At 36.6% G+C, this 13,819-nt stretch overlaps 1 pseudogene; it reads right to left on the bottom strand.

The window, feature by feature from the left end:
• Positions 1-472: 472 nt before the first annotated feature.
• Positions 473-12,521, bottom strand: LOC120214497 (annotated as a pseudogene).
• Between the last annotated feature and the right edge of the window lie 1,298 nt (positions 12,522-13,819).

Below are 13,819 nucleotides of genomic sequence, written 5' to 3'. Positions count from 1 at the left end.
TGTTTTAATGTGATAAACCATTTAATTATATATTTTGACATTATTATTATTACAATGTTATGTATTATTGTTGTTTTTAATTTGGTGTAGTAATTAAACAATTCTTAAGATTTATAAACTTTTATCATATATTTTTAATTAATTATTAATATTATCTAAAATACATATTTTTATAAAATATAATTATATATAAAAATAACCTTTAAAAATAATAAATACTAAAACATATCTAATATGTACAACTTCTTTATTAAAACAGATTCTAAAAATTATTTTCAGAAAAATTAACCAAACAATGTAAAACATTTTACAATATATTATCCAAACACTAAAAAATGTTTTCTGAAAAAAATTTACATTTCTGTAAAACATTTTCTAGATTTCATTTTCCGAAAAACGTTTTCAGTGAAACAAACAGACCCTAAAAATGACAACAATTCCCACCTTTTTTTGAAGTCCTGCTGCTGCAATATCTCAAACTTTTTACCCTACGTATATAATATCACATATAGTGCAGCAATGGCTTTTAATACACGAGAAGAAGAAGTTGGTTTTGAAAGTCCTGTGAGAAGAGAAACTGGAGTAAAAACTATCAACTGTAAGAAGCCAGCATCGGAGCTGATGTTGTAACATTGCTGGATGGTTTGTTGGACAATCGACGCTTGTAGCGCTTAAGCACAGATGCCAAGTTCTCTTTTCCCTTTGGGAAAGCTACATCACCGGCAGCAGTCCCCGTTCGACCCTTCCGGCATGATATAGCTATCTCGACATCCTTAATTATATCCAACAGCGTCACAGCATTTGTACACTTACCCTTTCCTGGTTTTGCAGCCGGAGGCAACATTCCATTTGAAACAGCCGGATTTAACCTCTGCTGATATTCCTGGGGGATTTGTACGCAGAAGCAAGGCGTCATTGGGGTTCGAGGCTTTGAAAATGCAAGATCTATCACACCCTGTTAAAAAGGAATAATAGCAGTTATTTTCATCAAAATAAAGGAGAAACTGCGAAAAATATACTACAAACTCATCAGCTCAAACAAACAAATAGGCCACCCTCTGAAATTGCACTTGCAAACATTTTTGCAACTAATGCTTGATAAACATACAAACCAAAAGGAAATACAGTACAGTGTAGGAAGAAAATTTTATTATGCCAATCAATCAAAGGAATTCCCAAAAATTGAAGATAACAAAGGCGAAAGACGTCAGAAGAACTTAACCAAACCTACATAACTCTTTGCAAAGTCAGAGTAATCTCGTCCACCAAGTGCAACCGGTGAAACAAACATGGCAAACTAATGAAACTAACACACACAATACCCAGAGAACACCCACTCCTTTTAATCAACTGATGAGGAACAATGATAACAACCAACAACTTACCCAATGGATAAATGCATTAACTAGCTAGGAAACAAATACAAAATCATACCTGGAGCCGATTAAGCACATAAGTATATTTTCCCCATAGCTCTGGTCGGCTTTCCATCAGAGAAAGATCAAGGATACGGTGAATGCACCACACTCCAAAGCTTATTATCAAATCCGCTTTCCATATACAGCCCTCCCCACAATGAGGTACTGATGAAATTAACAAGTATTGAGAATCACGTGTGTTAACAACCTGGTTCATCTCTCTAGCTTCTGCATCATAAAGAAACCTCTCCCTTGCTGCTACACTATCAATTAAGTCCTCATCAGCTCCATCATTTTGTCTAAACAACCAATCAGACCCATCTAATTTCAAGAGCCTTACTATACAGTGGCGGAAAGATTGAAGAAGTTTGGACTCTAAATCCACTCCAAAAGCAGTATCCAGAGTCGCAGAGTTCAACCCACTTCCAAGTGCTTCATTCCCAGCAGTGCTGCTTTTGTCAGCTACACCAAACTGCTCAAAAGGCTGTCTAGACCAAAGGGATCCAGTGCCTGAACCTGAGCTCAACGGTAAAGGCAAAGAGCCTTTGTAACCCTTTAAATGAGAAGGCTCATCAAAGGAAAATGGAACTCCTGCCCTTGATCCAGCAGTTGAATACATGGGTGATCCATAGTTTGTCTGACCAATGGGTGACCCATATCCAATGAAACTGTCCCACTGACCACTCTTCGCAGACACCCGATGAGGAACAGAAAGCCCAGATATGTCTGGTAAGCTATGATACTTCTTTGTATTGACTGATATACCAGAATTATCATTTATTCCGGAGAAGCTCATGTCATTATAAGTCCTTTCGGATTGTAATGCACTACTTCTAGAAACCACGACATTCTCAAATCCAGGGGCTGTGCAGGAGCTACCCCGTTCTGTGATTTTTGCCTTGATGCAAAAGCAACAGAGCCTCTATAATCTGTAGGGTCTATGGCAGGAGGTTCTGATGCAGGTAATTCCATCTGATCATTCAAGCAATCCAAGCTTCTGTCCTTACCAATTCGATTAAGATAAGATGCAATCTGATATCCATGCACTGTAGCTGGTTGATAATCCCATGCATCAGCAGATGGTGCAGCACGCAAACTAAAGTATCTCCTTTCACCAGAATCAACATTATGCAAACTAGAGTAACTCTTCTCACCAGAATCAACATTATGGCTACAATTTTGAACATAAGCATCTAACATTTGTGTGTGGTTTGACCATAACGATGATCCTCTCAAATACCCATATGATAAATCAACACCGTTTTGCATTTTCAGCTGCTTTGGAGAGTCGTACAGACTTGAACTATTAAGTGTATCAGATCCTCTGCATCCTACCGAAGGGAGATCCCCAGCAATATCCACTTTTAATGGTTTTGAGTCAACACCTAATAACACATCTAATTTCTTCACCTTGGCTTCTTGGGTAGGTCGCCCATAATAATCGTAAAATTGGCCCCAAAATTCATCAAGAACGGCAGCTAATTGACGCCTTGCAGCACGACCTAGTCCAGCTAATCTGGATAGACTTCCCCTTCCATTTCCACCATCATCACTTTTCCCACTGAGGCTTCTAAATGAAGGAGGGCCATCTGGTGTCAAAGAGGTAATACTTCCAGAAGGAGGTTTGGATGGCTCTTCAGGCTCCCAAGAATCTCCATCATCTTTTTCAATCTGCAGATCTCCCTCTATACTCACTGTTTTCTCAATAGGCTTCATTGATTCAAACATCGAAGTCTCCGTACCCGGTATTTCATCTGCCACCTCATTGACTAGAATGGAAGCAGACTCAGTTATGGATGCTGGTTCCTCAGAGTTACAGCTCGTGGGGTTAGTAAACACACCATTAGAAGAGTTCTCGTTAACAGTGGTCAAATGTATTTCCTGTTCAGAATCCATAATTGTTTCAGGCAAATCCAGATTATAATGTGGAAAAGATAACTCTGAACGAGTTTCAATGGACTTTTCTGGTGTTGCTGATCTTTCCAGCATATGAGCAGGTTCCTCTCCACAATATCTAGTTTTACTTAACTCATTTTCCTCAGGCAAATCCAGATTATAATGTGGAAAAGATAAATTTGAACGAGTTTCAATGGATTTTTCTGCTGATGCTGACCTTTCTAGCATATGAGGAGGTTCCTCTCCATGATGATATCTAGTTGTACTTTCATTTTCCTCTCTCTCTATAGCCATCTCAGAAGCAGTTCTGCTCAAATCCCATTTCAATGCATGAGATTTACTTTTGGAACTGGCAGATTTTAAGGGAGTAGCTGCTAACCATAACATCAAAGAAAACGACGCACAAGCAGCGGCCAGAAGAACAACAAAAGAAACAGACATGCTAATCCCAGCATTCAATCTCAAATTACTAGCCCAATCGCTACTCCCGAATATCATTTCTACAATAAAAATCATCTTCAAACCCAACATTCCCATGAATGTTACCAGTGTTAGGAACTCCACAATTGGAGAAACCTTATAGACACCCATAATCGGTCTTGATGAGGCAACTCGAAACAAGGGGATTACCGAAGACGGCAACAAAAGGGCTACCATAACCTGCGCAAAGATAAACATCTGGTATACACCCTCAGGTCCAGAAGTCCACACACAATAAAGAGCTGGAACCATTGCTACAATTCTGATTGTTGCCCGATGAAGCCAACCCGGTATATCAAGCCCAAGGAAATCGTGCAATACAACTTGCCCACCAAGATTCCAGGTTGATGCAGTAAGCTGATTAGATAAGAACATAACCAACAAAAAGACTAGGGGCAGTATACCATTCCTAAATACCTGTTTTAATAATTTCAAAAGGAACTTATTAGTATCCACACATAAATTGAATTGTTGAGAAATATTTAAACATGATTCTTAAAAGCCATCACAAACAAAAACTTATCAGAAAAAGTTGTTGGAAATCCTAGAATTAAGGGACTGAATCTTCTTCCTTATTTTTAGGTGTTAACTTAGTATAAATATGTCTCTAATTGTAGTTCCTAATTTTTAGGGACACTTTCCTATTTTTTTGCACTAATTCTTACTTTAAAAGATGTAATCTGCTGTTAGAGAAATATCAGAATAATTTTTCTCAAAACTGTTCATGGTGTCAGAGCGGTAGGGATATTTATGATCCATTCTACTTCTTTAATTTTCTCCCATGTCTTGTTTTTCTATCATGGCAAACACTGGAAATATTTCTGATTTTGAGACTTCACAAGTAACTCAGAATGTCAATCAAGCACTATCTCATAGTGATGTTAATTCGTCCCTCACAATCACTAATCACCGATTAGATGGGAAGAATTTTTTACAGTGGTCCCAATCAGTACTCATGGTGATTCGAGGTCGTGGGAAACTAGGATATATCAGTGGAGAAATTCCACGTCCTCACCTTACTGATCCTACATATGCTACGTGGGAACTCAATAATTCTATTGTCATGGCCTGGGTGATCAACTCCATGGAGAGTCACATAAGCCGAACCTACCTCTTGTTCAAGACTGCAAAAGAAATGTGGGATGCAGTCAAGGAGAACTATTTTGATCTAGGAACTGCTTCTCAAGATTTTTAAATCAAGCTAAAATAAAAAAGACATTCAGCAAGGAACTCTTGAAGTTACACAGTACTACAACTTAAAAGTCTTATGGCAGGAACTCGATATGTACTATGAAGTGGACTGGGGTGAAGGCTTGGAGCACACCAAGTTCATGTCACATCTCAATAAAGAACGGCTCTATGAGTTCCTAGCAGGGCTGAACCGAGACTTGGACGAAGTTCGTGGCCGTATTCTGGGTAGGACCCCTCTTCCAACCATTGGAGAAGCATTTGCAGAGGTTCGAAGAGAAGAAAATCGTCGCCGAGTAATGATGGAAGATTCCAAGGAACCAAAACCTGTGACCAATTATGGTCATAGTCCTACTGAATCATCTGCCCTGGTCTCAAGGGGCCCTTAATCTCAAAAAATTCGAGCAGGGAATGATTCAAAACTAAGTCGCTCAAGAGATCAACTGTGGTGTAACTATTGTAACCGTACCGGCCACACAAAGGAAAAATGTTTCAAGCTCCACGGTTATCCCGGTACAACAAAAATTCAGAAGGAAAACAAGGCTCTTTTATCCTTGGGCAACTCATCCACTGCGACCCCTGTACCTACTGAAGCCGTTCAGGATGTTCGCCTAACAAAGTCCCAACTTGAAACTCTTCACAAGTTACTTGGTGCACCAATAAGCCATGGTTCCTTGGCTATTCAAGGTATTGCTTTTAATATTACTTCTGAATCTAGTAACCATCCATCCTGGATTCTAGATTCGGGAGCATCCGATCACATGACAGGTAATTTATCATTATTCCATACGTATGCCCCCTGCCACAACCAATCTCGAATTCGGATAGCTAATGGTTCATACTCATCTATTGTTGGAATTGAGGATGTTCGACTCACTAAGGACTTCTCACTCGAGAAAGTTCTTCATGTCCCGAATTTATTTTGTAATTTACTGTCAGTAAGTAAACTTACTGAAGACAAGGTTGTTTGTGCTGAATTTTCTACTGATGGTTGTATTATACAGGAACAGAAATTGGGGAGGATGATTGGCACTGCTAAGGTTGATGATGGACTCTATATTTGGGATGACTACAAGGACAAGAATAAAAAAGGAGCATTTGCTCTCTCTGCTTCAAACGAGGACACTATCATGATGTGGCATCGTAGGTTAAGACATCCAAATTTCCTGTATTTGAAGCATTTGCTCCCTATGTTATTTCGGAATAAAAAGATCAATTCCCTAAAATGTGAAATATGTCAATTGTCAAAACATACCCGTGTTCCTTATCCTTTGAAGCCTTGTATACAATCCAAACCTTTCTCTTCGATTCATAGTGACCTATGGGGGCCAAGTCGTGTTAAAAACATCACGGGTGCTAGATGGTTCATGACATTTATTGATGACCATACTAGAGTATGTTGGGTTTACCTTCTAAAAGAAAAAACAGAAACACCAAACGTATTCCAGAATTTCCAATCCATGATCCGAACCCAATTTGACTCAAACATACACACGCTCCGCACTGATAATGGAAGGGAATATTTCAATTCTGTTTTAAGCCCCTATCTCTCTGAACAAGGAATTATTCATCAAAGCTCTTGTCCAGACACACCTCAACAAAACGAGATCTCAAAAAGAAAAAATAGACATCTACTAGCTATTGCTCGAGCCTTGATGTTTACCATGAAAGTTCCAAAATACCTATGGCGGAAGGTTGTCCTTACTGCATGTTATTTAATAAACCGTATGCCCTCTAGAGTTCTTAATCTCCAAACTCCTTTACATGTCTTACAAAAAAACTTTCCCCTATTTTGTGTTCCTATCCTACCAGCCAAGATATTTGGTTATAAAGCCTTTGTACATAATCACCAATCTAATCAATCCAAACTTGATCCCCGAGCACACGTGTCTTTGTTGGCTACTCATCCACACAAAAAGGATACAAATGTTACTCACCCACCTTGTGTCGCATATTTTGTCTCTCGTGATGTCACATTTTTTGAAACCAACTCGTATTTTTCTACCACTCATCTTTAGGGGAGACTCTTAGTGAAGATGAGACTTTTCATACTCTTCTTATTATACCCCTGAGCCTATCCTTAACACCACTGTCACACAAAATTCTAAGGGTGACCCTGTCCTCATAACACCAGATTTGGATGTTCCACTGGAGAGAAATGAATTTTCCAGCGATGAAATCCCCATTGGAAGTAAGTTTCAGCAACCTAATCCTTCTGAGAAACCTCAGCTACAGCCTCTAGAAATCATTGTTTATTCTCGGAAACACTTTCCTCTTAAAAACGACACAGCAACAGTGCCAAATTCATCCAACTCTGAGGACTGTCCTGTTTCATATCAGTCTCCTGTTTCGTCGGATATGGATCTTCCTATCGCTGTTCTTAAAGGCACAAGAGCTTGTACTCGGTATCCAATCTCTCGGTTTGTATCCTATGGAAATTTATCTAAAGCTTACAAAACTTTTGTAACTAATATTGACAATGTAGAGACTCCAAGAAATGTGAAAGAGGCTTTGGAATCAACCGAATGGAGACATGTTTTTGAAGAAATGAATGCTCTCAAAAATAATGGGACATGGGAAGTTACATATCTGCCAGAAGGGAAGAAAACCATGGGTTGTAAATGGATTTTCACCACAAAAATCAAGCCTGACGGGAGTATTGATCGGCACAAGGCTCGACTTGTGCCAAGAGGCTTTACTCAAACCTATGGTCTCGACTATGATGAGACGTTTGCCCCCGTTGCAAAGCTGAATACTGTTCTATTGCTACTTTCCTTAGCTGTCAACCTTGTTGGCCCTTAACACAACTTGATGTAAAAAATGCATTCCTCAATGGAGACTTGAGTGAGGAAGTATACATGGACTTTCCACCAGGCTTTGAAGAAGAAAAAGGACGAGTATACAGATTAAAGTCACTATAAGGACTAAAACATTCCCCAAGAGCTTGGTTCAGCCAGTTTGCCAAGGCTATGACCAGCATGAATTACACCCAAGGGCAAGCAGATCATACACTATTTTACAAACACACGGGAAGTGGGAAATACTCTATTCTTATCGTCTATGTTGATGATATTATTCTAACAGGGGATGATTCGAGTGAGCTATTGAAACTAAAAGACTTCCTCAGCACAGAATTTGAGCTTAAAGATTTGGGGAATCTCAAATACTTCCTTGGCATGGAAGTAGCACGGACTTGGACAAGCATTTTTATTTCCCAACGAAAGTATGTTCTTGATTTATTGGCTGAAACTGGCATGCTAGGTTGTAAACCTGCCGAGACCCCAATGGAGTTCAATTCTAAACTAGGCAATGATGATGATGGGGAAGAAGTAGACAGGGGGAGATACCAGCGACTCGTGGGAAAACTAATTTATCTCACATCCGACCTGATATTGCATTCGGTGTGAGTGTCATCAGCCAGTATATGCATGCTCCAAGGAAAAACATTTGGAGGTAGTTTACAGGATGCTAAGGTATTTGAAGGGAACACCGGGTAAAGGTCTTCATTTCAAGAAAAACACCAGTCGTAACATAGAACTTTACACTGATGCTGATTGGGCAGGATCAGTGAGTGACAGACGATCTACAAGTGGTTATTGTAGCTATGTGTGGGCCAATCTTGTGACATGGAGAAGTAAAAAACAGTCTGTTGTGGCTCGTAGCAGTGCAGAGGCAGAGGCAGAATATCGAGCTTTATCTCATGGTATATGTGAAGGAATTTGGTTACAAAGATAAATGAACTTAAAGTATCCTATGTTAAACCTATGAAGGTATATTGTGATAATCAAGATGTTGTCAGTATAGCACATAACCCAGTTCATCACGATCGTACTAAACACGTGGAGATAGATCGTCATTTCTTCAGAGAGAAGGTAAATTTAGGAGAAGTTTGTATCACCTATCTTCCTACTAAGCAACAAGTTGCAGACTTGCTAACTAAAAGTCTGAGTAAGAATGTGTTTGAAGATTTTATTGGCAAGCTGGGATTGATAAATATCTACACACCAGCTTGAGGGGGAGTGTTGGAAATCCTAGAATTAAGGGACTGAATCTTCTTCCTTATTTTTAGGAGTTAACTTAGTGTAAATATGTCTCTAATTGTAGTTCCTAATTTTTAGGGATACTTTCCTTTTTTTTGCACTAATTCATACTTTAAAAGATGTAATCTGCTGTTAGAGAAAAATCAGAATCATTTTTCTCAAAATTGTTCAAAAGTGTAAGAAAAAAACCTGTTCCATTAGTGACACTGCATCGTGAAAAGTAACCAAGACAAGCCCTGCACTGTAGAATACATTTGCAGCTGAATTCATCAGCACAAAATTTACTAGATAAATTCCACCAAAGACACATACGATGGATAAAAGATGGTTGTGACACAAGGCACTCTTAGAAATATTTGGTGGTCCCATATGCTCCTGTGGACATGACAACAAATTCTGATAAAGTTGAGAATGAATAGCATCGAAATTAAACTCCAAAAGAAGGCAGAGCCACAAACAGAACCAAATGATATTGCACGCATATAACAGATAAGGCACACCATTTGTCTGTGCCATAGTTTGAGAATGGTATGCCCTACAAAATTTCAGCAGGGGGCAATAAATATATGCCTACCCTATATTTCAGAACGATGTTATAACTACAAAAATTCCACTCGTACAAGAAAATTGCATATGAATTTAATTTGGATTGTGATGAATGTACAAGGACATGATCCAGCAGCAAATATTCTGACTAGGATTCTAAAACCCAAGTATAGACAAATTTTCAATTCAATTAAATTTCTAGAGAACAAGGGATTCTTCAATCCATTGGAATTGAAATATAAGAACCATACGCAAGAATCATATACATTCAGTCCTATCAAATATACCTGAACTATAGAAGAATGTAGATAAAAGTTGTGAGGCATGATGCTAGCTCCAAGAATACTCATCAGGGCAAATAAACTTTCCCCACTCAACTTTGTTGGTATCCCAGTCATGAAAATAGAAATTTCAGGTTGATTGAGGAGCACTCCAAAAACATAAGAAAACAATATGAAACCCGCTGCATAGATGCATAGGAAACTTGCCCTGCAGTGATCCTAAATATTGAAAATTGTTTAGGTTGTTATGATGTTGCAAGAGAGATTGTGCAATAAAACAAAGCAGTTTAGCGTACCAAGAAGGTGGCAAAAATTGGGAATAAAACAGCATCAAGAGAAGCTAGAAAAACACCAGTTGACAGATCCATTCCAAAGAGAAGATTAATCCCATGTGAAACACCCAATACCTGAGAAAAAATGGACATTTGATGTTAGAGTGAAACAAATATCACCATATAACAAGCAAATAAAAAATTAAATTTTCCCAAGTTCCATCAAATTTTGGAAAGGGAAGCTACCATGGTAAGGTCCAACACAACCACAGAAAGCTCTGCTTGAACTCCTAAGAATATACGAGTGGAACTGTCGTACTCATCGCTGCAAATCTATCATCGCCAAAAATAAAGGAATGAATATGTATCATGAAAAGATGAAAAGAGACATCCACAAATACACATAAACACCTATGTGCATGCCATCCCTGGTTATATGTAAGCACTTAATTAAAGATTAATAAGCACGTATTTGGAAAAATAAGTTAGCAATTAACTTTTGCAAATTTAAATAAATCATTTTGTTACTTTCTAATTTCTATAGACTTCTATAAGTATATGGGCAAAGACAATAAGGTTGTCAAAGAAACTCTCATTAAAAGGAATACAGAATAATTGATAATTCCTAAGGTTTTGTGGTACCTGAGCAAGATCTCGTCCAGTCACTACAGCAATTCGAGCTGACAGGTATTGACACAAAATGGCCGCACAACTAAAAAGAAGCATGGGGGCTACCAGATCAAAACCAAACTGTGCACCTCCTTCAACAGTTGCAACCCACTTTCCAGGGTCAACATATCCTACTGATATTAGAAGAACAGGCAAAACAGCAGGAAGCATCCGATGAAGGACACCTTGTTGGAGGTTATCATCCCCTCTCTCAGCTTCCATGTTAACTATAAGTCAGACGATATGCAAGATACAGTACAGTGAAGCTTCTAAACAGGAAAAAAAAAACTTTCAATGCTCAAGATGTTATACAATTACATGGTCGTTCCCAAAGACTGAATCTCGAGAGATGCTACCCACCATAAGATATTCAGCGAGATATTAGCAAGTTATTTGATTAAGCATACTTTAGCAAGAAAAACAAACAGTCAAAAGCCCATTTTCAGCTAAGCTCGCTATTAAACAAACATACATCTAACAATAGCCCACACACAGCACTTGAGCATCTAAAATTCACTTTCCAAGAATCAGTGCCATCGCAACTGCTTACAGAGCAAAATTCCAGCCTCAGCCACAACCAGAAGACACAAATCTAATGCTTTCTGTCCAATATGCTAACAAATGCAGGACTTTTACCAATAACTTGAATTGGTACCAAAGGACAGACACTCTCAGCTCCAGACCCAGAGAAGAACAACAAATAGTCCAAATAAATTCCTCCAACGAAAGCACCTACAACCATCAAAACCTGAATCAAATCAGCCAAAGTGGATAAATAAAATCAACCTTTAGAACATAAACACAAGACAGTGAAATCAAAGTACCAAAATCGACATGTAAATGAATCACAACCAATTTCTACTATAAATCGCAATTAAGCTTTTTGGCCAAGATTCAAAACAAAATCTTCTCCAAATCCAGAAACAACTCATCAGAGAGCCTGGTATGCAGTGAACTTCATAAGTTTCACAAACTGGCACTGATCATCACAACCAAACGCAACGCAACCAAAATTGCGACCGCAATATAAATCCCTGTTCTAGGATGAACTAATTCAAGGACGTAAGCACTCAACATCATCACGAATTTACTTTCCATCCTAGTTTCATCGTCAATGCTAATCAATAGTAACAAAGATGAGTACACAAAACCAAACCAAAATAAGAAACAACCAGAACACAGAATACATCTACAAACTAAACCCCAAACCCCAAAAATATCCCACATGAAAAAAAACGAAACAAAAACCTTTAACTTAAAAACCCATCTCAGATCTTCCTAAAATATCACCAAAGAAAGTAAAAGTATAAAAATGCAAACCCCACCCAAAATAACAAAAACTCAAAACGAAAGAAGCACGTTGGAATCAATACAAATACAAATCAAGTCTAAGGATTTGAATCAGCTCAGCAACATAAAAAAGAGAAAAAAAAGTATGCACAAGTTCCAGGGTAGTTCTGCCGTACATCCAAAAGAGAGAAAACCCAAAATCCAAAACAAAATTATACATCCAAAACAATATATATATATATATAAACAAGGAAAGCTGAACAAAAGAAAAGGAGTAGAATTGGATTAGGGTTTTGACCTTTCGGGAAGTAAACCAAAAATAAAAACGTTTTTGATTTTACCTTAAGGTAAAAAGCTTAGAGAAGGAGCTTATCTGCTATCATTTTCCCAGTAATCTTTAAGATTGCGTTTTAAGAAAGTAGATCTTCAAGAAGGGGAGTTTCTCAAGCCACTGGGTTTATTTATATATTTTTCTCCACAAACAGAGAAAGAGAGAGAAAGTTAGAAGAAAAAAAAAGAGATAGAGGGAGAGAGAGAGAGAGAGAAGTTTTCAGAAAGAGGAAAAGATACATTATTAGATAGATAAATTATATATATATTCAAGGGTGTGGGCTCTCCCCCAGCCAAGCCATGCCATGTTGAAGAAAGAGGAAATGTATATATCTAATATTTATAATATATATAATTTAGAAAACAAGTTTACCATTAATCAAAACGAAGAAGCAACTGTGTTAAAAAAACACAAAAGAAAAGGTAAAAAAAAAAATTCAAACACATATGGTTAAAGTTTTTTTTTTGAGTCAGTTATACATTTCTTAAATTGAAATTATTAAAATACTTGAAATTTTTAAAATAACTTATTAAAAAGTAATTTAGGTAAGTATCAAATATATTGTATAAAATCATTTTTCATGAATTGTAAACAAATGAAGCTCTTGGACTTGATATATATTGAGTTGGATTAGAAAGCCCATGTGTAACCATGTTTATGGATTTGAGCATCTTGCTTATATTTTAAATAATAATTGTTTATAGTTAACCAGTAATCTTAATGATTAAAGAGATTATTGTTATTCTTAAAATTTTTAGATTCAAACATTAACGACTACAGAGTATTTTAGTGTTCATTATCAAATGGTTAAGAATCTTCAGAACAGATACTACCACTAGTACTCATCTTAGATTAATGAAAAAAATAAAAATTATAACCTTAAGTAAGATTGTATTACAAAATATCAAGATATTTTCAAATATCATTAAATAATGTAACTTATATTTAAATTGTAATTATATAATCATACTCTTAAAACAAACTTTTGATCAAACAAAGTTATAAAACATGATTTAAATTATTAAATACATGTCTAAATTTAAAAAATGATATGTATATTAAATATGTATGACCTTATTTGTTATATTAATTTCATATTTATAGAATTTATATTTTTATTGAATTGTTATACAATTAATCTAGTGTTATTTCTTCTTTCAAAAAAAATCTAGTGTTATTTTAATTAAAAATAAAAAATATTATTTTTTTATAAATGATAATTAATTGTTTGTAGAATAATAATGAATATAATTATATTTTTATTTTTTATAACTTAAATAATATTTAAATAAAATAATTAAAATTTATATAATTAAAAACTAGCTTATACATAATAAAATTCTTCATCGCTCTACTTTATATATATTATTTTTTATCGAAAGCTGTTAATTTTATTAAAAATAGAAAA

Source organism: Hibiscus syriacus, unplaced genomic scaffold (assembly GCF_006381635.1).
Source record: "Hibiscus syriacus cultivar Baekdansim isolate YM2019G1 unplaced genomic scaffold, ASM638163v2 tig00110065_pilon, whole genome shotgun sequence".
NCBI lineage: Eukaryota > Viridiplantae > Streptophyta > Magnoliopsida > Malvales > Malvaceae > Hibiscus > Hibiscus syriacus.
The sequence above is the reverse complement of the archived record's forward strand: the minus strand, read 5'-3'. Positions and strand labels throughout refer to the sequence as shown.